A 24,939-nucleotide genomic window follows, 5' to 3' on the forward strand; every position below is an offset into this window, starting at 1 on the left:
TGCTGATCAGCTGATGGATGGCGGCGCCCGCGTCGCGGACTGGCACTAGCGTCGGCGGGCCCTGCGCCTCGATCTGCCGAGTCCGGCGCTAGAGGCCGCCACGCCTCCGCGAGCTCCTGGGCAGGAGACGAGCCGTCGGCCAGGAGCGAGTATAGAGGGGTATTTTGGTACTTCCGAAAGAAACATGACAGGGTCAACACAGTCAACTGACGGATGAATGCACTAAATGAACGGTAGTGCCATTTACAGAAGAAAATTTTAACTCGATGTCAAATAAGAAAGTTCAAAAATTTTAGTGCTAAATAAAGAAGACTGATTTGTTCCAGTGCCAAATACATAATTGCCCCCTCTTCTTTTGCCTGCTTAGTCCAGTCTACATGGGTTTCATGTACTAATTTTAAACATATCATATTTTACAAAGAGTTTCGTCCCAAACTCTCTTTCCTTCCACCAAACTCTTATCATATCTCTTTATTAATATGGTGCCACATCAGTATATTTAATGTCTATAAAACTCTGATAAAATTCTATTGAGACTGACCTTATTGGCCCTGTTCGCTGGTTTAAAACTTGACTAAAACTGGTTGAAAAACACTGTTTCAAAAAATTATGGTAAAAGAAAAATACTATTCAAACTATAAAAAAAATCAAAAAAACTGAATATGAAGTAAGCCAAACAAGGGCCCATCGGAGCCAGTCCCCCGCGTTGTGACGGACCAATGCCTGAAGGCCGCTCGCTTTGTGGCTCAAGGCATCGTGGAACTCATGCTCAGCCACTACTTGCGGCTGCACCCGCAAGTGGGTCTCCAGGGGCGTGCTTGCAAGGGTGACCCATGGGCCTGGCTGCGCTCCAGGGTGCACTGCTCGTGTTTGGTGGCATTGGCCCACTCGTGAGCCGGGCACCCACGGTGTAAATCCCATTCTCTCTTCTGGCTCCCAGGAAACAGAAAAAAGGGCCATTTCTTTTGGGCCTGGCTGGCTTGAGCCTCACGCTGAGGATAGCGTAATCTCCTCTCCCCCGCCGCAGCTTTCACCGTATCACGCACCACCAGCGGTCGGCGTCGTGTTCGTCGCCCCCTTTCGTTCCCTGGCTCTTCTTCATCCATGGCGGCACAGGAGGAGGCAGCCGCCTTCCACTCCTCTGGTTTCGTATCCCCTCAGCCCACACCTCCGCAGCGCCGAGTCCGCCAGGGAACTTGGCGCCCGCCATGCACGCGGCCCACTGATGGAGCCACTCAGACCTGTCCCACGCCAGCACGTCCTTCACCTGGGAGGAGAACGAAAAATATGTACCGTAATATCAAAAAAAATATATAGTGCAACATTAAAAACATATGCACTGCAACATCGAAAAAATCTACTGCAACAACGAAAAAAATGTGTACTTCAACATTGAAAAACATGTACTGCAACATCGAAAAAACATATACTGCAACATCAAAAAATTATGCTGCAACATTCGAAAAAATGTACTGCAACATCTCAAGCAGTAGTACTGCAACATCGTAAAAACATGTTACAACGACCAAAAAATCATATTGCAACATTCGAAATGATCTGTTGCAACATAAAAAAAAACCCATTGTAACAGGGACGAGGAGCAGGGCTCAGATCCAGATCCCTCCGCGACCTACCTCGTTGGAGCCGCCGCCGTCGTCCTCGTCTCCGGTGGGGGTGCAGGAGCTGGGTCGCAGGGAGCGTGAAGGTGCATGGAGGTCGTCGCGGAAGGGCGAGGGACAGAGGGAGGGAGGGAGCACGGGCAGGCGGGGTGCGCGGCGAGCTCGTGTGCGCGAGCGCGGTGTCCCCGTCCTGAGGATGGCCCGTAGAGCGGACAGGAAAGCGGGGGGAGAGCGAGTGCGAGAAAGCAGGCATTGTGAGAGTGCAGTGGAGCGTACGAATCGGGGGGTGGGTGGGTGGGGGGGGGGGGGGGAGTGCGAGTGTGAGAGAACGGGCTGTGGAACGGTGCGCCCGGCCATTCGGACGCCCTGTCTATATCATTACGGCTTCAACTACACCATGGACGTTCCAAGTCATCTGCTAGCTCGGGACTTGTGCTACACCCTGTGAAGCTTGACGACCGAAGATACTTCATCAGAGGTTGGTTGCCACTACAGGACGTATATGGACTACTGTTTCCATTACGGAATCGATGAGGATTACTAGTCTTTGGGTTACTAGTCTTTTAAGCCTTGTTTGAATGCGTAAGTATTTATTTTAATCAACCTGTATTAAAGTGTAATTGAACTAAATTACATTCAATTCCATCCAACACATGTGAATTAAGAATAAGATTTTACGATATCAACCAGATGATTATGATTGTCGTCTCTACGAGTATTAATAATTTAATATCTTGTTTTCAATGCACGCATGATGTTACAGCTTTTGTGCTACTTCAGCTGGTGCGATTTGTGTTAGTCCATGTAATGTTATGTTCAGCTTAATGCGTCAATGTTTTTTTTATTTCTCTGTTCTTTTATTATGTTCGGCGTCAAACAAGCATGACTCTGAGACTTTTGACGATGATGAAGAATCGGAGCTGGTAACAACGCACATTGGTTCCCTACTTAGTCAACGACGGCTTCCTCAGGAAAAAGTTCACCGGCAGCAGCGACGGCTCCCGCCTCCTCGTCAACGCCGCTACCGGCTGCTACATCCGCAAGAGCTTGCGGCTAGAGCACTTCCAATGTACAAATCACCGTTGTTTTTATGGATATTAATTTACTGCCACTTAAGCGTTTTACTGATATGATAAGTTAGTTATAGAAGAGGAAGAGAGCAAAAATCATAAAAATCATGTCTAAGTTAGAAAACCATGTCTACGCAAGAATCAAGACATGAAAGGATGCCATTGGTAAAGAATGGAGAAAGAATATACGTGATTGAATAAAAAATTATTCAGTAGAAACTATTCATTGCGACCATATTTTCTATATATATTGTCTATAAAAATTAATAGTTATAGAAACTTTATGTATGCTCTTAACGATTCATCACCACCACCATCGGCGGCCTCCTTAGTCCTGGCGGCTAGGGACTCACCACACGCCGTGTGCGTCCACAACCCCTTCATCGGTTCCTTGATCTTCTTCGCGGCGCCAATGCCGATCGACTGGCGACTCGCTGCCACCATGGTTGGTTCGTCTCCCACCCTCGTCCTGGCTTCCGTCGTGTCTGACGGGGTGTATAGGGAAGACCCCCACTGCGACTGCCTTCTCTTTTGAATGGCGTACCAACTCTGCAACATGCAGGCCGCTCATGATAGCACTAGACGAATCTAGCAGATGTTCTCCCTTCTTCTTTAAGCATCGTCAGCCCTATTTTTTTGATCAAGTGAGTTGGAGAAACCCCAACCCCAACTTATTATTTATTTTTTTTATTCAGATTTTTTTAATAGGCTAGAGGCCCTTTCGCCGTCAGCCCTATTCTGATGCCAATAACAACTACAATTAGCTTCGGTCAGATGACTGCCGCTGTCACGTAGCTGAGGCCGCTGCCACCGGAGATATGTTTGCGGTCTTGGAGCGGCGTCGCCATGGCATAGATGTTTTCAAGATTGACGCGTCTAGGAATGTGTTGGAGCAGATCAAGAGCATCGGTAACCTAGCGCTATTCCTCGGCGACAGGTGCCTTGTTGTGGACGCCAGTCGCCGGCAGGTTCCCAACCATTGAGGCCAACTACGTTTATTACTTCCAAGTCTGTGATCTAGCAGTTATATCTACAAGGTTCAACATTGAAACTTTTGATGACGATGAAAAACCGGAGCTGGTATCAGCAGCAATGGGCAGCAACGATATGGTTTGGCGCACTAACTCACCGCGTCCTTTCACAATTATTCACCTACTCTGCAACTACACCATGGACACTCGTCTTCGTCTGAATGCGTGTAACTATGTTGATTGGTAGCGTTGAGTATAAACCAGAAGATAGATGGTTCAAATAATCATCTTTGTTTGAGGAGATAGTTGAATCCTTGAGTATGCAGCACTGTTGGTATATTTTCTTCAATGCAACGTATACTATGTATTCGCTATTTATGTGTGGACACTGCAAAAACTTATTGTGCGCGTATACTGTGTACCGCTTTTGTGCTACTTTAACTAGTGTGTTAGCTATTAAAATTTAGTTGAGGAATTATTTGGATCCTGAGCTAATAAGCCAGCTGAGGGCGTCCGCAATGGTCATTGTCCACATCGATGCCTGACTACATTTAGGGCGTATTTGGGACAGCTCCACGAACTCTGCTCCATAAACTTCACTGTGGAGCAGCTCTAAAAAAAAACTTAGAGTATGTGAAGCACCTCTTTAGATGCTGTCACAACTTCATTTTTTTCTCTCGAACTGAGCTGAACCTGTTTGGCTAGAAAACGTAGAGCAGAGCTAAAAAAACATAGAGTGAAGCAGTCACAAACACCCTCCTAATATAACCACTGTTTCCATTGCTACTCTCCGTATTGGCTGTCTAAGCGGAGCAAGGACCTCCTCACCACTCGCACGATCGCTTTCAAGGCTCCATTGAATCGCTAGTGAGTAGTTTTTTTAATCAGTTTATTCTCTCAACATCACCCTGAGCTAGCTAGTGGATTATTCTTGAGGAGGTCCTAATGCCTTACCAACCACCAAGCTAGTAATTAGTTGTTAGCTGATTTCTTCCAGCTAACACATCTAATAGTTACCTGGGTGAATCCAAAATAGGAACCACTTTTCAATTTATTCCCTCCACGTCACCCTGAGCTAGCTAGTGGATTATTGTTGAGGAGGTCCTAATATAATATTTTACCAACCACCAAGCTAGTAATTAGTTGTTAGCTGATTTCTTTCGGCTAACACATCTAATAGTTATCTGGGTGAATCCAAAACAGGGACCACTTTTGCAACTGAGGTGGGCATCTAGTTTCTTCACAGGCTGGATAACAGTATAGAAAGCTCTTAAGGGCAATGCCTGGGTCAAGTATGTTTAGTTGGCTGACAAATCTTGTTCATTTCACTGCACGCTCTATTCAAAAAATTGAAGTTCTCTTCAATTTGGAAGGCTAGAGCTGAACTGAAATGCGGCGTCCTAACACACACGTACATAAATCCTTGTACAACAAAAAAAAATTCAAAAAAAGATGTCCGCGAGATCAGATTGTAAGCTTGTGCTCGGCTCACTGCAATGCCTCAGCACCTATGCTTTGCATACATGGGCATCTCAAATTCGACTATCTTGGTCAACCGGATTCTATTTACAACTGACGGGGGAAAAACAAGGAGAAAACACTATATATGTTAAAAAAAACTAACAAGAGTCCACAGAATAAGAGTTTACAACCTCTATAGGCAGCCTTCTGGATCAAAGAACCAATCCAACAGTATAGAAAGCTTGCTTGAACCAAAATTATTTTCTCTAAATCAAGAAGGAAACAATACACCATGTATGTTTTCTCCAATATTAAATCAGATTTTAGTATTTAAATGCATATTAATTCTGAAAACAATTCAGAACTTTTTATTTGAAAATTTATTTCTATAATTTTTTATCAAGTCTAATTGAACTCCCTGAACCATTGCAGTAACTCAATCATGGGCGGTTTGCTTGCTGAACTAGGTTTTTGCCTCTAGAGAATACGCTTACGTGATACTATGCCAAAACTGATAATCATTGCCAGGTAGGAGCCTCCTATCACTACTGGAGTGTCTGGCAGAGGACAATCCATAGTGATAACTTGTCGTATGTTTTTTATTTTTCTAGTATTTGTTTTATCCCTAGATGCGCGTTTCAAACTAAGCCGACCGCATGCGTATATTCATGTTTCCCTTAAAAAATAGGGATTAATTAAACTGACACCTACTACACTAAATTTAAAAAGATTACTAGGGGTATGGCTATATGTGAAACTACATTCATCACTAAACATGATTATTCTTGGACTTGGTTGTGTAGGAATGCATCATAAAAGCATCAGTACACCATGAACAGTGTGTCATTGATACGTTTGTAAAAAAGAATTCTAAGTTTACATCAAGAATCAAAATTTTGATATGCTAACTATACCGTAAAATACTACTCCATCTATTCCAAATATTTAAGACATTTTGACTTTTCTAGTTAGTTTTGTATATAGAGATAGTGTATATATAAGTATATAACAATTAACAAAAGTTATACCTAGAAAAGCCAAAACATCTTATAATTTGGAATAGAGGGAGTATATTTTTTATTTGACAACGAAGGAACACATACGATGACAAGAATTAGGCACATTTCAATATTTCATCAAAATATATACTACTGTATTGAGTAATAATATAATAAAAAACTAATGCGTTTTTTTGTCACTCTATGTCAACACCTCATACGAAATCCCATTGCTGTAACTCGCTGGTGGTGATCTGCTTGCTGAACCAGATTTTGGCCTCTATATATATCCTGGGTTTTGTGAAATGCTGGCATGTGTTGTAGATTTTAAATTTCCTAGTATTCTTTTTAATCCCTGGATGCACGCGTCAACTTAAAGCGGCCCCATGTTTCCAGTACACTGCCATGCCGCACGAGAGAAGGCACGTTCAAAGATCACACGATCCACACACACTGTTTCAGCAGCGTTGTTGCACAACGGCACAGCTATCACCATCCAGGATCATCCCTGGAATTCACCCCTGCCTTTTGTTCTCCCGTTCACCCCGCGTGCGCGCACTCTGTCGTGCGACAACTGGGCGACCGCCGCCAGTCGTCAGGTGGCCAGTTCTTCGTCGCAAGCGTCGGTCCTCCTCCACCTGGCAGTCCCCGAGGAGACAACGTGCGGGACCTGTCGACGGGCGCCATCGCGACGTTCGAGGGCACGACGCGGGACCACTTCGCGGGGCGGCACGTGGTGGAGCTCCGGTACGAGGCGTACGCGGCCATGGCCCGGCGCCGCCTGGCGGCCATCCTGTGGGAGGCCCGGTCCCGGCACGTGCTGCGGCGGCTGGCCGTGGCGCACCGCCTGGGCCCCGTCCCCGTCGGGGAGGCTAGCGTGTTCGTGGCCGCCTCCGCCACGCACCGCGCCGACGCCATGGAGGCGTGCCGCTACGTCATCGACGAGCTCAAGTCGTCCGTGCCCATCTGGAAGAAGGAGGTCTACGACGACGGCGAGGTCTGGAAGGAGAACCGCGAGTTCTTGGACCGCCATTCCGGCGACGCCCACGGCCATGGCAACCGCCACTGGTTCGGCCGGATGCTGCGGGGGCAAGGTCAGGGTCCAGGAGGCTTGATGCTGATCAGCTGATGGATGGCGGCGCCCGCGTCGCGGACTGGCACTAGCGTCGGCGGGCCCTGCGCCTCGATCTGCCGAGTCCGGCGCTAGAGGCCGCCACGCCTCCGCGAGCTCCTGGGCAGGAGACGAGCCGTCGGCCAGGAGCGAGTATAGAGGGGTATTTTGGTACTTCCGAAAGAAACATGACAGGGTCAACACAGTCAACTGACGGATGAATGCACTAAATGGACGGTAGTGCCATTTACAGAAGAAAATTTTAACTCGATGTCAAATAAGAAAGTTCAAAAATTTTAGTGCTAAATAAAGAAGACTGATTTGTTCCAGTGCCAAATACATAATTGCCCCCTCTTCTTTTGCCTGCTTAGTCCAGTCTACACTGGGTTTCATGTACTAATTTTAAACATATCATATTTTACAAAGAGTTTCGTCCCAAACTCTCTTTCCTTCCACCAAACTCTTATCATATCTCTTTATTAATATGGTGCCACATCAGTATATTTAATGTCCTATAAAACTCTGATAAAATTCCTATTGAGACTGACCTTATTGGCCCTGTTCGCTGGTTTAAAACTTTAGCTAAAACTGGTTGAAAAACACTGTTTCAAAAAATTATGGTAAAAGAAAAATACTATTCAAACTATAAAAAAAATTCAAAAAAACTGAATATGAAGTAAGCCAAACAAGGGCCCATCGGAGCCAGTCCCCCGCGTTGTGACGGACCAATGCCTGAAGGCCGCTCGCTTTGTGGCTCAAGGCATCGTGGAACTCATGCTCAGCCACTACTTGCGGCTGCACCCGCAAGTGGGTCTCCAGGGGCGTGCTTGCAAGGGTGACCCATGGGCCTGGCTGCGCTCCAGGGTGCACTGCTCGTGTTTGGTGGCATTGGCCCACTCGTGAGCCGGGCACCCACGGTGTAAATCCCATTCTCTCTTCTGGCTCCCAGGAAACAGAAAAAAGGGCCATTTCTTTTGGGCCTGGCTGGCTTGAGCCTCACGCTGAGGATAGCGTAATCTCCTCTCCCCCGCCGCAGCTTTCACCGTATCACGCACCACCAGCGGTCGGCGTCGTGTTCGTCGCCCCCTTTCGTTCCCTGGCTCTTCTTCATCCATGGCGGCACAGGAGGAGGCAGCCGCCTTCCACTCCTCTGGTTTCGTATCCCCTCAGCCCACACCTCCGCAGCGCCGAGTCCGCCTCCATCTTGGCCACGTAGCTGAGCGGCACGCCGGCGAACTTGGCGCCCGCCATGCACGCGGCCCACTGATGGAGCCACTCAGACCTGTCCCACGCCAGCACGTCCTTCACCTGGGAGGAGAACGAAAAATATGTACCGTAATATCGAAAAAATATATAGTGCAACATTAAAAACATATGCACTGCAACATCGAAAAAATCTACTGCAACAACGAAAAAAATATGTACTTCAACATTGAAAAATATGTACTGCAACATCGAAAAAACATATACTGCAACATCAAAAAATTATGCTGCAACATTCGAAAAAATGTACTGCAACATCTCAAGCAGTAGTACTGCAATATCGTAAAAACATGTTACAACGACCAAAAAATCCTATTGCAACATTCGAAATGATCTGTTGCAACATAAAAAAAAAACCCATTGTAACAGGGACGAGGAGCAGGGCTCAGATCCAGATCCCTCCGCGACCTACCTCGTTGGAGCCGCCGCCGTCGTCCTCGTCTCCGGTGGGGGTGCAGGAGCTGGGTCGCAGGGAGCGTGAAGGTGCATGGAGGTCGTCGCGGAAGGGCGAGGGACAGAGGGAGGGAGGGAGCACGGGCAGGCGGGGTGCGCGGCGAGCTCGTGTGCGCGAGCGCGGTGTCCCCGTCCTGAGGATGGCCCGTAGAGCGGGACAGGAAAGCGGGGGGAGAGCGAGTGCGAGAAAGCAGGCATTGTGAGAGTGCAGGTGGAGCGTACGAATCGGGGGGTGGGTGGGTGGGGGGGGGGGGGGGAGTGCGAGTGTGAGAGAACGGGCTGTGGAACGGTGCGCCCGGCCATTCGGACGCCCTGTCTATATCATTACGGCTTCAACTACACCATGGACGTTCCAAGTCATCTGCTAGCTCGGGACTTGTGCTACACCCTGTGAAGCTTGACGACCGAAGATACTTCATCAGAGGTTGGTTGCCACTACAGGACGTATATGGACTACTGTTTCCATTACGGAATCGATGAGGATTACTAGTCTTTGGGTTACTAGTCTTTTAAGCCTTGTTTGAATGCGTAAGTATTTATTTTAATCAACCTTGTATTAAAGTGTAATTGAACTAAATTACATTCAATTCCATCCAACACATGTGAATTAAGATGGATAATAAGATTTTACGATATCAACCAGATGATTATGATTGTCGTCTCTACGAGTATTAATAATTTAATATCTTGTTTTCAATGCACGCATGATGTTACAGCTTTTGTGCTACTTCAGCTGGTGCGATTTGTGTTAGTCCATGTAATGTTATGTTCAGCTTAATGCGTCAATGTTTTTTTTATTTCTCTGTTCTTTTATTATGTTCGGCGTCAAACAAGCATGACTCTGAGACTTTTGACGATGATGAAGAATCGGAGCTGGTAACAACGCACATTGGTTCCCTACTTAGTCAACGACGGCTTCCTCAGGAAAAAGTTCACCGGCAGCAGCGACGGCTCCCGCCTCCTCGTCAACGCCGCTACCGGCTGCTACATCCGCAAGAGCTTGCAGGCTAGAGCACTTCCAATGTACAAATCACCGTTGTTTTTATGGATATTAATTTACTGCCACTTAAGCGTTTTACTGATATGATAAGTTAGTTATAGAAGAGGAAGAGAGCAAAAATCATAAAATCATGTCTAAGTTAGAAAACCATGTCTACGCAAGAATCAAGACATGAAAGGATGCCATTGGTAAAGAATGGAGAAAGAATATACGTGATTGAATAAAAAATTATTCAGTAGAAACTTATTCATTGCGACCATATTTTCTATATATATTGTCTATAAAAATTAATAGTTATAGAAACTTTATGTATGCTCTTAACGATTCATCACCACCACCATCGGCGGCCTCCTTAGTCCTGGCGGCTAGGGACTCACCACACGCCGTGTGCGTCCACAACCCCTTCATCGGTTCCTTGATCTTCTTCGCGGCGCCAATGCCGATCGACTGGCGACTCGCTGCCACCATGGTTGGTTCGTCTCCCACCCTCGTCCTGGCTTCCGTCGTGTCTGACGGGGTGTATAGGGAAGACCCCCACTGCGACTGCCTTCTCTTTTGAATGGCGTACCAACTCTGCAACATGCAGGCCGCTCATGATAGCACTAGACGAATCTAGCAGATGTTCTCCCTTCTTCTTTAAGCATCGTCAGCCCTATTTTTTTGATCAAGTGAGTTGGAGAAACCCCAACCCCAACTTATTATTTATTTTTTTTATTCAGATTTTTTTAATAGGCTAGAGGCCCTTTCGCCGTCAGCCCTATTCTGATGCCAATAACAACTACAATTAGCTTCGGTCAGATGACTGCCGCTGTCACGTAGCTGAGGCCGCTGCCACCGGAGATATGTTTGCGGTCTTGGAGCGGCGTCGCCATGGCATAGATGTTTTCAAGATTGACGCGTCTAGGAATGTGTTGGAGCAGATCAAGAGCATCGGTAACCTAGCGCTATTCCTCGGCGACAGGTGCCTTGTTGTGGACGCCAGTCGCCGGCAGGTTCCCAACCATTGAGGCCAACTACGTTTATTACTTCCAAGTCTGTGATCTAGCAGTTATATCTACAAGGTTCAACATTGAAACTTTTGATGACGATGAAAAACCGGAGCTGGTATCAGCAGCAATGGGCAGCAACGATATGGTTTGGCGCACTAACTCACCGCGTCCTTTCACAATTATTCACCTACTCTGCAACTACACCATGGACACTCGTCTTCGTCTGAATGCGTGTAACTATGTTGATTGGTAGCGTTGAGTATAAACCAGAAGATAGATGGTTCAAATAATCATCTTTGTTTGAGGAGATAGTTGAATCCTTGAGTATGCAGCACTGTTGGTATATTTTCTTCAATGCAACGTATACTATGTATTCGCTATTTATGTGTGGACACTGCAAAAACTTATTGTGCGCGTATACTGTGTACCGCTTTTGTGCTACTTTAACTAGTGTGTTAGCTATTAAAATTTAGTTGAGGAATTATTTGGATCCTGAGCTAATAAGCCAGCTGAGGGCGTCCGCAATGGTCATTGTCCACATCGATGCCTGACTACATTTAGGGCGTATTTGGGACAGCTCCACGAACTCTGCTCCATAAACTTCACTGTGGAGCAGCTCTAAAAAAAACTTAGAGTATGTGAAGCACCTCTTTAGATGCTGTCACAACTTCATTTTTTTCTCTCGAACTGAGCTGAACCTGTTTGGCTAGAAAACGTAGAGCAGAGCTAAAAAAACATAGAGTGAAGCAGTCACAAACACCCTCCTAATATAACCACTGTTTCCATTGCTACTCTCCGTATTGGCTGTCTAAGCGGAGCAAGGACCTCCTCACCACTCGCACGATCGCTTTCAAGGCTCCATTGAATCGCTAGTGAGTAGTTTTTTTAATCAGTTTATTCTCTCAACATCACCCTGAGCTAGCTAGTGGATTATTCTTGAGGAGGTCCTAATGCCTTACCAACCACCAAGCTAGTAATTAGTTGTTAGCTGATTTCTTCCAGCTAACACATCTAATAGTTACCTGGGTGAATCCAAAATAGGAACCACTTTTCAATTTATTCCCTCCACGTCACCCTGAGCTAGCTAGTGGATTATTGTTGAGGAGGTCCTAATATAATATTTTACCAACCACCAAGCTAGTAATTAGTTGTTAGCTGATTTCTTTCGGCTAACACATCTAATAGTTATCTGGGTGAATCCAAAACAGGGACCACTTTTGCAACTGAGGTGGGCATCTAGTTTCTTCACAGGCTGGATAACAGTATAGAAAGCTCTTAAGGGCAATGCCTGGGTCAAGTATGTTTAGTTGGCTGACAAATCTTGTTCATTTCACTGCACGCTCTATTCAAAAAATTGAAGTTCTCTTCAATTTGGAAGGCTAGAGCTGAACTGAAATGCGGCGTCCTAACACACACGTACATAAATCCTTGTACAACAAAAAAAAATTCAAAAAAAGATGTCCGCGAGATCAGATTGTAAGCTTGTGCTCGGCTCACTGCAATGCCTCAGCACCTATGCTTTGCATACATGGGCATCTCAAATTCGACTATCTTGGTCAACCGGATTCTATTTACAACTGACGGGGGAAAAACAAGGAGAAAACACTATATATGTTAAAAAAAACTAACAAGAGTCCACAGAATAAGAGTTTACAACCTCTATAGGCAGCCTTCTGGATCAAAGAACCAATCCAACAGTATAGAAAGCTTGCTTGAACCAAAATTATTTTCTCTAAATCAAGAAGGAAACAATACACCATGTATGTTTTCTCCAATATTAAATCAGATTTTAGTATTTAAATGCATATTAATTCTGAAAACAATTCAGAACTTTTTATTTGAAAATTTATTTCTATAATTTTTTATCAAGTCTAATTGAACTCCCTGAACCATTGCAGTAACTCAATCATGGGCGGTTTGCTTGCTGAACTAGGTTTTTGCCTCTAGAGAATACGCTTACGTGATACTATGCCAAAACTGATAATCATTGCCAGGTAGGAGCCTCCTATCACTACTGGAGTGTCTGGCAGAGGACAATCCATAGTGATAACTTGTCGTATGTTTTTTATTTTTCTAGTATTTGTTTTATCCCTAGATGCGCGTTTCAAACTAAGCCGACCGCATGCGTATATTCATGTTTCCCTTAAAAAATAGGGATTAATTAAACTGACACCTACTACACTAAATTTAAAAAGATTACTAGGGGTATGGCTATATGTGAAACTACATTCATCACTAAACATGATTATTCTTGGACTTGGTTGTGTAGGAATGCATCATAAAAGCATCAGTACACCATGAACAGTGTGTCATTGATACGTTTGTAAAAAAGAATTCTAAGTTTACATCAAGAATCAAAATTTTGATATGCTAACTATACCGTAAAATACTACTCCATCTATTCCAAATATTTAAGACATTTTGACTTTTCTAGTTAGTTTTGTATATAGAGATAGTGTATATATAAGTATATAACAATTAACAAAAGTTATACCTAGAAAAGCCAAAACATCTTATAATTTGGAATAGAGGGAGTATATTTTTTATTTGACAACGAAGGAACACATACGATGACAAGAATTAGGCACATTTCAATATTTCATCAAAATATATACTACTGTATTGAGTAATAATATAATAAAAAACTAATGCGTTTTTTTGTCACTCTATGTCAACACCTCATACGAAATCCCATTGCTGTAACTCGCTGGTGGTGATCTGCTTGCTGAACCAGATTTTGGCCTCTATATATATCCTGGGTTTTGTGAAATGCTGGCATGTGTTGTAGATTTTAAATTTCCTAGTATTCTTTTTAATCCCTGGATGCACGCGTCAACTTAAAGCGGCCCCATGTTTTAAAATAAGATTTTTAAAATGCCACCTAGTACACCAAATTTAAAAAGATTACTAGTGGTGACTATACGTGAAACTGCATTGATCACTGCTCCCTTCATTCTAAATTATTAGACATTTCAGCTTTTCTAAATATATTATGTTTTACTATGTATCAAGATATAGTGTATGTCTAGGTGTATAAGAAAAGTTACACATGTAAAAGGGCGTACCCAGTGCAGAGAGCTCCCGCTCTGTGCGGGGTCTGGGGAAGGGTGTCAGTGGCAAGCCTTACCCTCGCCTGTGCAATGCGAGGAGACCAGCGACTTGAACCCGGGACCTTCCAGTCACAGGCGGTAAGACTCTACCGCTTGCACCAGGCCCGCCCTTCAATAAAAGTTACACATGTACGAAAGTCAAAACATCTCATAACCAGAATCGGAGGAAGTAATAAATTTCTGCTAAAAATAACCAGCCTAGGAGAGAAATTAATGCACATATATATAGACAAAAATAACAGGTAAGAACAGGCATCAATGAAATGTCTGCGCTCCCTCACTTATTTAAAGTTGTTGACTATCTGGTGTGCACCCAACAACTGCTTATACAGCTATAAAGAGCCATCAACTTCGCTGTGAAGTCCTCACCCAAGCAGAAGCCGCAGGAGCCACGAGCATAGCAAGCAACCAAACCCAGAGAGACAGCCATGCCTTGCACACTCTCCACCCAAAAGAGGGCTCGCCTTGTTCAGGAGCCGGCTCCGATGTCCATGATCTGGGCGTCGCTTCCATTCGACCAAGTCCGCAGCGTGGGCGACTGCTTGCTGGCCGACAACAACATTGACGACTATATGGCGTTCCGTGCAGTCTGCCGTGACTGGCGCTCCGCCACCAACGACGACCCTGAGAAGGGGAAGGCGGGCCACGGCATCGATCCCGCTGCCCGCTTGATTCCCACCAAGTGGGCGTTGCTCGACCGGCGTGACGACCTCATCACGCTCGTCAACGTCAACACCGGCCGATTCCTCTGCAAGAGGATCCCGTTGTTGCGCCGGTTCTTCTTTGTGGGCGCGACGAGCGGCGGACTCATCCTCTTGGGGGAGTCAGCGAAGCCCCACCGAGCTTCCGTTCTGAACCCGTTCACGGGTTCCATCGCCCATTTCAAGGCGAGGATACCCTGGGCAGGGGTAAAGGCGGTTTCCATGACAACGAAGCCACCATTGACGGTCTTCATCTCCACCGAAATTGGCGAGATCATTTGGGCGGATCAAAGTATGAAGAGGTTCAAGCGCATCTTTATGGCTTACCCTTATGAGCCTACCTGCGTCACGTCCTTCAGCGACAACTTGTACGCCACCGATCGGTACGGATCAATCTACTTGTCCACTGTCCGTGCTGATGCCGTCACCACCGCCATAGCCGGGGAACCGAGGCGCCGCTCTGCAGTGGACATCACCATGGACGCCATCTCTCCTATCCTTGATTTTGCTGCTGACACGGGTGATCGAGCAATGATGAGCGGCAGGTATTATCTCGTGGAGTCCGCGGGAGATCTGCTGCTCGTGACCAAACCGTTGGGCTTTACTATCGACCAACCAGTAGTTCGTAGGGTGAACATGGAGACCCAGACGATCGAGCCAATCAGTAGCATTGGTAGCCGTGCCCTTTTCGTTAGCCATGTCAGGTGCCTCTCGATCAACGCTGACAAGTTCCCATCCATCCAAGGCGGTTGTGTCTACTTTCTTCCATCCAGAACTAAAGCCTACTATGGTGCTGTAGACAAGACCATTGTTCACGTCGCTGACAACGTCGTCGTCGAGTTCGGTGGGGATTGGGGTTCCTTAGATGGTTTGTTCCGTCCGTTCACCCTCGCTCAGGTCATCACAGATTACTGCATGTCCGTCCACTATAATAAACTGTACGAAATGATGATGCTCTGTGAGTGGGGCTGGAGTATCTCGTATGATGATTCTGAATATGATGAATCATCATCCTCTGAACTCGATGACGAAGAATCATCGCGCTCCAAACACGATGATGAAGCATCCTCCTCTAAGCCAGCTGACGATTGAATGAGGTTCTATGCTTGAGATGCCTGCATACTCTACTCTACAAGTCTGCTAGAATACTATTATTTCTACATTTCATGTTGTTAAATTCTTCAGTTTGGTAGCCTGCTCTCTTTAGTAATCTTTAGCCCGCCATGCATGGCAGTGTCGCTCTCCATTTTCTGCAACTGCAGAGTGGTAATGTGTAATCTTCTTTGGGATGTAGGCATGGCCAATTATATCAGTCGGATATGTTGGTCAAATACTTAAATTTTCAATTTTAGCTTTCGAATGTTATGATGAATTGAAATGTTTGTGCATTAATATCTTCACATGATGATGGATTCATGTTTCAATCAGTAGAGTTCTAGGTGTAGAAATATATATTTGATGAATGCTTAATTCAAGGAAAGTGAGTTTTTTCCGAATACGCACAAGATATGTTTATTTTGTTAATTAGCTGGACGAGAGTAGTATAGAAGAAAAAATGGCAATTGATAGAAGACATATAAAAGAGCAAAAAAAATATACTCTCACATTTTGCGTCGTGTTATTATTACCTATTCGGCTCATCTTTCATCTTGGCGCAGAGGACGCTGAAAAGTCACTGTCTCCTTAAGTTATACTCCCTCCGTTCCTTAATATAAGCCATATAGATTTCTAAAGAAAATTCCGAAATATAGGTACGTATCAGCTCCCACACCGATTAGTTTGGAAATCTTTCCACCGTACATAGCACATGCCCCAACCAATCCATTAGATTTAGGAAGCAATCTGATTGGGAGAGAGAAGATGACCTGATTTTCCTTTTTTTCCTCGGTCTCACATCCTTTCCCAAGCCGTGCGTTAATATTGGTGCTAAAAACTATATGGCTTATATTAAGGAACGGAGGGAGTATTGGCTAGTGGGGATTACTACTTTCAACCAACGAGGGTTCGATTCTCAACTTGCTATGTATTATTTCTATATATAATTTGATGTCATTTTTTATTGGAGTCCCGAGGATTTATTTCCCTTAGGAATAAAATAACTAGGGTGCTTGTCACCTATCCAACCAAGGTTCGATTCTCAACCTCTATGGGTGGCTCTTCATCTAAAGAAGTACATCCGGTGGGGCATCAAAATTGCATGACATAGTCAAAGATCTTCCCTTGCGAGCAGATACAGTTGGCAGTGCAATTAATTTGTGATTGGCAATTTCGTTATCTTTGTGCTTAAACATTCTTACTTGAGGGATATCTTTTTGTTTATAGACTTTGTATGTTTGACTATTCCTTAGCACCAGCTCACCACATACAATAATACTTTATGCAACACATGATATCTAATTAATTTGAAGCAAGGTTTTCCCTGTGTATAACTACATAGGGGAGTATCAAAGTATATTCCTCGGAAGCTTAAGCTTTTGGATCAAATTGAGGATGGTGTATTAGTGCATTCAGCTCGGTGAATATAATATAAGTGCATTATTATTCAGCTCAAAACCTGTTTGTGTGGCCTTGGAGAGAATGCATGTGAGTTCCAGGTGATGCTTATTTATTATACATACAGTTGGTGTGAAGCACACCATTTTGGCACACCATTTCAGTAGGTTGGGCTTGTATTATAATGCTTCCGTCTGGGCTTTGGCAGGTACTTAATTTGAACTCGAACTGCATGCATGGGCTAAAATTTAAAAAAAAGGGAGCCTAAAATGTAAAATCTCGTCGGCCCGCTTGCATTCAGGGAGAAACAAGGATTTCGGCTAAAAATACTGGCCCAAACGGTCGGTGGGCCTAAAATCATATTTCCTTTTTTTTTCAGCTCCTTGAAACCGCATGCTTGTGTTTATCCTTTTATAAACCGGCGCCTGTTTGGGTTAATTGGATTCGTGCCATTACAAAAACAACGTTTCTGAGATTTACCATTACAATTCGACTATTTTGAAATTTACCATTACAATTCTACCTCTTGACGATTCTTGCCAGGTTTCTACGTATGGCCTCAGCCTAGGGCCCATCTGCATGCTGTACTCGCGTATAGGAGCGCCGTATCGACGGGCACTTGACCTGGCCACGGTCCAGCGCGTGGACGGCGTCTCCATTCTGTCTCCTTCCCCGTCCCCTTCTCCACGAACCCTAGACCGGTGATTTCAGCGGCGGCGGTGGCGGCGGACCGAAGCTGTTCGAGGGAGGGCTGCTGCTGGAGGAGGGCTTGGCTTGGCTTGGCCTGGCTCTGTCCCTGCAGCAATGGTGGCGGGATGAGCTCCATGGCACAGGTCCCTGGGTGCGCCGCGGTGACGATGGAAGGCGGCGACGGCAGGTATGCATCTGAATCTCTCTCGAGCTGACCCAACATGAGGAGACCTCTTGCAAGCTGCCAGAGCAAGGTCAAGATGGAGAAGCTACTGCAGGCTCACAAAACAAGAGGTTCCTTCTCACCCTCTTCTTGTTTTCAGTTTTCTAAAATTATTGCTATGTGCACTAACTTGAAATTGTTCATGAAACAGGAAGAGGCAGGAAACAAAAGAAGATATTGCTGAACCATACCAGGTGAAGAAAAAGAAGGCTGCAACAAAGAAAAAGAAGACGCCAAAGAAAAAGAAGACTCCAATTAAAAGGAAGCTGCTGCTCCACAACTTAGTGTTGTCCGAAGCCTCAAAGACTTCATTGCCAGCCTATGAACTTGTGTCATGCCAATATGTGATAGCTGTGTGAAATAAGCTGATGGTAGCTGTGTCACCTATATTGGTGTCTTTTGTTTAAGTTACCTGTGTGAAATGAATTTATGTCTTTTGCTTAAGTTAGGTGTGTGAACTATATTGAAGCCAGGTGTGTGAACTATGTTGAAGCTAGGTGTGTGAACTATGTAATTTCATTTGTGAAAACTATGTTTCTGTCAGCTGTGTGAGAACCAAATTAATCCATCTCTGTCTGTTGGAAAACTGGCATCAGCTGTGTGAACCAAGTTACATTTGTTCTCAACTGTGAAACTTGCAAATTAGCATGCTTAACATGCTCCAGATTGGCCTGTGCACTTCTCTTTTTTTCCTGATCTGGGAAACTTGCAAATTGGCATGCTGAACATGCTCCAGATTGGCCTGTGCTCTTTTTTTTAATTGTGAAACTGTCCAGATTTCCTTTATAAAATCAAGTTGCCGAATCTGAGGCATGCCAACAAACACCAGAGTCACAATTTCGTAAGATAGTTTCTGCCTCCCATTTTTATATTAGAATATAACAACAAAAAACATGGAAGTTGGTCATACAAACTCAGCACACTACCCATTACAGATTTCTTTCATAAGATAATTTCAGTGCTGCTGAAATTGGTCATACAAGCTCAACACACTACCCATTACAGGTTCCTGCATTACATTGCTGCTACAACTATTACATAGTACCTAGCATCACTTCCACATTAGGGCAGCAAAGTCACCAATCAACCACAACCTGCTACTTCCTCTTGCCTGGTTCCCCATCCTGCATTATCTGACCTTGTCGCATTTTCTGGTTCCAAACTTCAGTGGCAACAGTGTCCAGGGCTTGCATCACTAGGTTCAGTTCATGCCTCAAATCGGCATATCCTTCATCACACAATTGCATCACTGCTGTTGGATTGGAATTGGGCACCTGATTCTTTAGCCGTTCATTTGCTGCCCATGCTTCATACTCTGCCTCAGACCTGATGAATGGACATGTACTAGCAGGAACAAAGCAATGCCACACTGCCCTGCACGGCGACCCCTTGGACGAGGAGCTCTTCCTTGACGCCGCGGCCTCCTCTCCCTCACCCCCGGCCGCACCCAATGCAACCGCAGCACCGCACCGCTATACCCGTACGAGCGCAGAGCAGCGCCACCCAACCTGCCCCGCCTACGCCGCGTGCGAGGAGGACGCGACAAGGAGGAGAAAAGCTGAGGCCAAGCCTCCACCAGCAGCAGCTCTCACCCAACGCCTGCCGCCTGCCAAAATCGCTGGTCTAGGGTTCGTGGAGAAGTGGACGGGGAAGGAGACGGAATGGAGACGCCGTCCACAGCGCTGGACCATGGCCAGGTCAAGTGCCCATCGATACGGCGCTCCTGTACGCGAGTACAGCATGCAGATGGGTCCCAGGCTGAGGCCATACGTAGAAACTGGCAAGAATCGGCAAGAGGTAGAATTGCAATGGTAAATTTCAAAATAGTCGAATTGTAATGGTAAATCTCAGAAACGTTGTTTTTGTAATGGCATGAATCCAATTAACCCCTGAATAAAAAGAGTTCTGAGTTGAAACTGCGTGCTCGTGTGTTTATTCTCTAATTTGGCAATGGTGCAAGTATGGAAACTCCCCTTAAACAATCTAGCATTCTCTAATTTTGGCAAGTCTCCTCAAATCGATCATGAATGCACTAGATTTGGAAAGTCCATAAATTTTTCTCTTTGTAATCAATGGCTAAGATTTTATTTTTATCCTGTCTAGAGGTAAAAAAAGGCGTAACATATCAGGACCCTTTCCTTTTTCACACTTAAACAAGCAAATACTTAAACCAGTGCCTGTTTTTCTTTGAGAATTAATTAGACAGTACAACCCCTATGAACACACATATACAAATCCTATCCCTATGAGCACCTCCTGAAGAACTAAGCCGACATATCTTGAAATTTGCAAAGTCACTACAGGCGCCTCGCTGTCGACGGGGACATTGCCTACCACTGAAAACAAAGTGCCGTTAAATCCTAGAATATGCGAGCACTCGTGAATAAAAGGTACTCTGAGTTCATACTACGCCCACACGCCTTTGGTGTGTAAAGTGAAAACTGCATCACATTACATTTACGGATCTACTAGCAATTAACCTTTGCCAAAACCACCAACGCCAATGCGCCATTTTTGAATAGGGGTTGAAGTGTTGAACGGAGCCAGAGCAACTCCCGCCAATTATTCAACAAACATTGACAAGTGAGAATGAGAACAAGCGGGTAGCGGCTGCCTAATTTTTTTTATAATTTGGCCCTTTTTTGAAGAAAATTTATGTTTGGCCCCCTGGGAAGACTTAAACTCATCTTTAGACCCTGGGGGTCGGCGCCAGGAATCATGGCGCTGAGGTAACACGTCTCGGCGCCACAGATCTTAGCGCCGAGGTGCCTGGCCGAGCACAGCAAGCCATCCTAGGTGGCGTTCACGTGGCCGGCACCTCGGCGCCACAGATCTTGGCGCCGTGCATTGATTCAAAACCTGCGGCCGCCTCTCTCTCTCTCTCTCTCTCTCTCTCTCTCTCTCTCTCTCTCTCTCTCTCTCTCTCCCGCGCTCTATCTCTGCCTCCTGCGCCGCCGTCGACCGCCGCTCTCCCTGCGCCTCCTGCGCCGACAGCAGGCCACCGGCGGCCGTCGGGTCCGTGCGCCCCCTCCCTTTCCGCGCAAGCGCCCGCAGCAGGCCACCGTCGTGCCCTCGTCGCCGCTTCCCTCCTCCTCATCTCTGTCCGGCGGCGAGGGCGGCCCACCACCGCTCGCCGGAGCTCCCGCCGGCCGGCTGGGCTCCGGCCCCTGTGCCCCCTGCCCCTCCGGGTACCTGCGCCCCCTGCCCCTCCGGGCCGTGCACGAGCAGGCCATCCAGGTAACTTAGATTTAGTTAGTAATATTTTTAGAATATTTAGCAAATTTAGTTAGCAAATTTAATTACATAGGTTGAAAGTTAGATGCTTATTTATTTAGTTATATTATATACTTAGGAATATATGTATGTTGGTTATTTAGTTAGATTAGATTGTTAGAGACATAATTAGGGAGTTAGTTACCTATTGATTTAGTTAGCTAGTTAGTAAGTGTAGTTACCAAATCTCTTATCTTGTTATAGAGATAGTTAGACAGTTAGATACTTATTTGTTTAGGTCGATAGTTAGGTAATTTAGTTAGCAAATATAGTTAGATATTATGGTTAGTTATCTTATAATAATATACCGTAATAACTTGGTTGATGTGCATACCAACTAGATGGACAACGTAGTCATCCTGTATCATGGAGGAAGTGTGGAGGAAGATGAGTTTGATAATGTCAGTTTTGTTGGAATACAAAGGGTGCCTAGTGATATTCAATGATCGGCCATTGTTTTGTGAGTTGTTTGGTAGGTCTCGTGATGAGCTTAAATGCAATTCAAATGAAGATGCCATCTTAGTTTAGGGGGATACTTCACCATGGTAGGCCAGGGACAATTTTGAGGCGGTTGGTCCCAATTGCATCAGAGGCTCAATGGGACAAATTTGTTAAAATTGTCATGACGAATGAGTTTCAATGTTTGGATTTGGTTATGCGGAAGTTGTCCAATGATCCCACCCCTCATGGGTATTCACCCCCTAATGTTCATTCACCCCCTCATGGGTTATCGCCAGCACCAGAGAATCCGACACCCTATGAGCCTCTGTTACCCAACCGTGAGGTAGATGTGGAAGATGCGGTTGTGGTGCCCGATGCTCAATCCGCCCCCAATGAAGTTGGTGTATTTCCTGGTGTTCGTGTAGAATGTGGGACTGATGATATTGTAGGTGCCCCTCAGGAGATCCCTTTGACCCAGAATCATCCTAGTAAGTGATTTAGTAATACTTTGGCTCTCCTTATTCTTTGTTCATTCCATTCCTTTTGTCTCCATATTTGTGCTTTAAATGCAGAAGACAATCCTAATAATGATGGTTGTGCTCCTGTTCCTCCATCAACCAACTGTGGACCCAAGGTTTATGGCCTCTAATAGTGTAGATGTTGATATTGCAGGATGATGAGGAGCCTTATGGCATAGCAAGGGCCGTTGATTCTGATGATGACCGCCCAGTTGCAGCTTTGAGCGAATAAGAAATGGAGCTCATCAGACGCCTATGTCCTGATCGTGATCCACTGGTTCATGAATTCAATGACCTTAGTCATTCTCAACATGCTTATGGAGAAAGAAGAGACGATGAGCTGCTAGAGGCTCCTGAGGCCGATGGCAGCGTGGAAATTTAGTTGGGCATGGTCTTCATGGACTTGCCCACCTTAAGAAGGTGGCTACAGGAATATTCTATGAGACATAAGAGACCATTCAAGGTGAGGCACTCCCATGTGGAGCGCCGTTACACGGTGGTGTGCGAGATGGTAGATTGCAATTGGAGGGTCTATGCTCGACAAACAGAAGGCCACAGGGAAATTCAAGATCACCAAAATTATAGGTCCACACACTTGTGCCCAGACAGATCTAAAATAGAAGCATAGATAGTTGACCTCTACCCTCATTGTCCAGAAAGTTATACACAACTTTGAAGGGTCAGCCCAACTTGAAGGTCAGGACAATTATGGAGATGAGTAAGAAGACATTTAAGTATGACATAAAGTATGAGAAAGCATGGAGGGCAAAGCAACGGGCCTAGAAGATGATATATGGGGACTGGGAGGAGAGGGTACGAGCTAGTTGCCTACAATGTTCAATGCAATGAAAGCAGAAAATCCAAGCATGCATTACGAGTATATCCCAAAGCCGAATGAATGGAAGGACGGGAGGCAGATATTCTTTCAGTGCATTCTGGTGCTTTCCCTAGTGTGTCGAGGCCTTCAGGTATTGTCATCCAGTGTTATCCATTGATGGCACTTTTCTTCTTGGCAAGTACATGGGCACACTTTTGGTAGCCATTTCCTATGACGCAGACAACGCATTGGTTCCTTTGGCTTTCGCTTTGGTGGAGAGGGAGAACAAAGATAGCTAGAGATGGTTCTTGCGCCTTGTTAGGATCCATGTCATTGGCCCTCATAGGGAGGTAGGTGTCATATCTGATAGACATCAAGGCATACTCAGTGTCCGTACTAGGAGCATATTTTAGGGTATGCACCTTTGCACCACCGTTGGTGCACTCGACACCTTGCCGAGAATTTACTTCGGAAGGATGGTATGAAGGACAACTTTCCTCTATTCGAGGAGGTTGCTCGCATGCTTGAGGTGCCATTCTTCGAGGAGAAGTTGGAGCAGCTAAAAATGGCAACAAGCGCAGAAGGTAGACAGTGTCTGAGAGGATTGATGAGAGAACCTAAGAAATGGACAATAGCCTACGATGATGGTGGATGGAGGTATGAGTTTCATACTAGCAACATGGCAGAGTCATTTAATAGTGTACTCAAGGGTATACGTGTCATGCCCGTCAATGCCATTGTATCATTCACCTTTTATAGGCTAGTTGCATGGTTTGACGATAGACACGCTCAAGCAATGGCACTATAGAGTAATAATCAGAAATGGGCACCTAAACCTAATAAGCATCTCGACAAGGCAAAGGAAAGGGCTATCACACATGACGTTGATTGCTTTGACCACAGCACCAGCAAGTACCAAGGTCACTAGAAAGGGGTGGTACAACGTCCGATGGTGAGGTCCGGCCATCAAGGAGTTATATTATGGTACTTAGTAATTTCTCATGCCGATGTGGGAAAACCAGGCAGTACCACTTCCCTTAGTTCTCATTATGTTGCAACATCTCAGCATCGCAACTTTGCCTATGAGACCCTAGATACCGTCGGAGTTCAGTGTTGACAGCCTTGTACAGACTTGGTCTCCCCATTTCGAGCCTTTCCTGGATGAGGGTCAGTGGCCACCTTACACTGGGCCGAAATACATTGCGGATCTAGGTACCCATTGGGACAAACGTGGAACCCCGAAGAGGACTGAGGCACAAGATGGTCATGGACCAGGTTTCCGATAGAACGAGGCGAGGGAGAGCAACCCCCTTTCTTACTGACCTCGAGCAGAACCAATGTGGCAAATGTGGTAGACTTGGGCATAATTCACGTACATGCCATTGGCCACTTAGTCACGTGTAAATAACTAATGTTTCACATGCATGTTTACTAGTACCAAAAAGTTATTTATTTGTTCATATAAAACTTATCTGTACTTTGTCATTATATTTTGTAGGATGGAGCCGTTCCACATGCTGAAAGTCGTACTACGAGGAGAACCACCGAGGATGACTCACCGTGGAGGGGGAGGTAACAACTTTACTTCTGCATGTTATTTTTCCTCTTCACATGTACTTGTGTTCATGAATTAATATAATAATTTCTATTCTTTGCAGGAACTGAACCATCTTCGTCCTCGTTCCCACGATAAGTTCGAGGACATGTGGTACTGACAACTAGGTACACTCCTCTCCTT

The 24,939-nt window shown here is 45.4% G+C and overlaps 1 pseudogene; it reads left to right on the top strand.

Annotated features, from left to right (window-relative positions):
- Positions 1-6,524: 6,524 nt before the first annotated feature.
- On the top strand, positions 6,525-7,234 carry LOC136455581 (molybdopterin synthase catalytic subunit-like; annotated as a pseudogene).
- The last annotated feature ends 17,705 nt before the right edge of the window (positions 7,235-24,939 follow it).

This window comes from Miscanthus floridulus, chromosome 5, assembly GCF_019320115.1.
Source record: "Miscanthus floridulus cultivar M001 chromosome 5, ASM1932011v1, whole genome shotgun sequence".
Lineage (NCBI taxonomy): Eukaryota > Viridiplantae > Streptophyta > Magnoliopsida > Poales > Poaceae > Miscanthus > Miscanthus floridulus.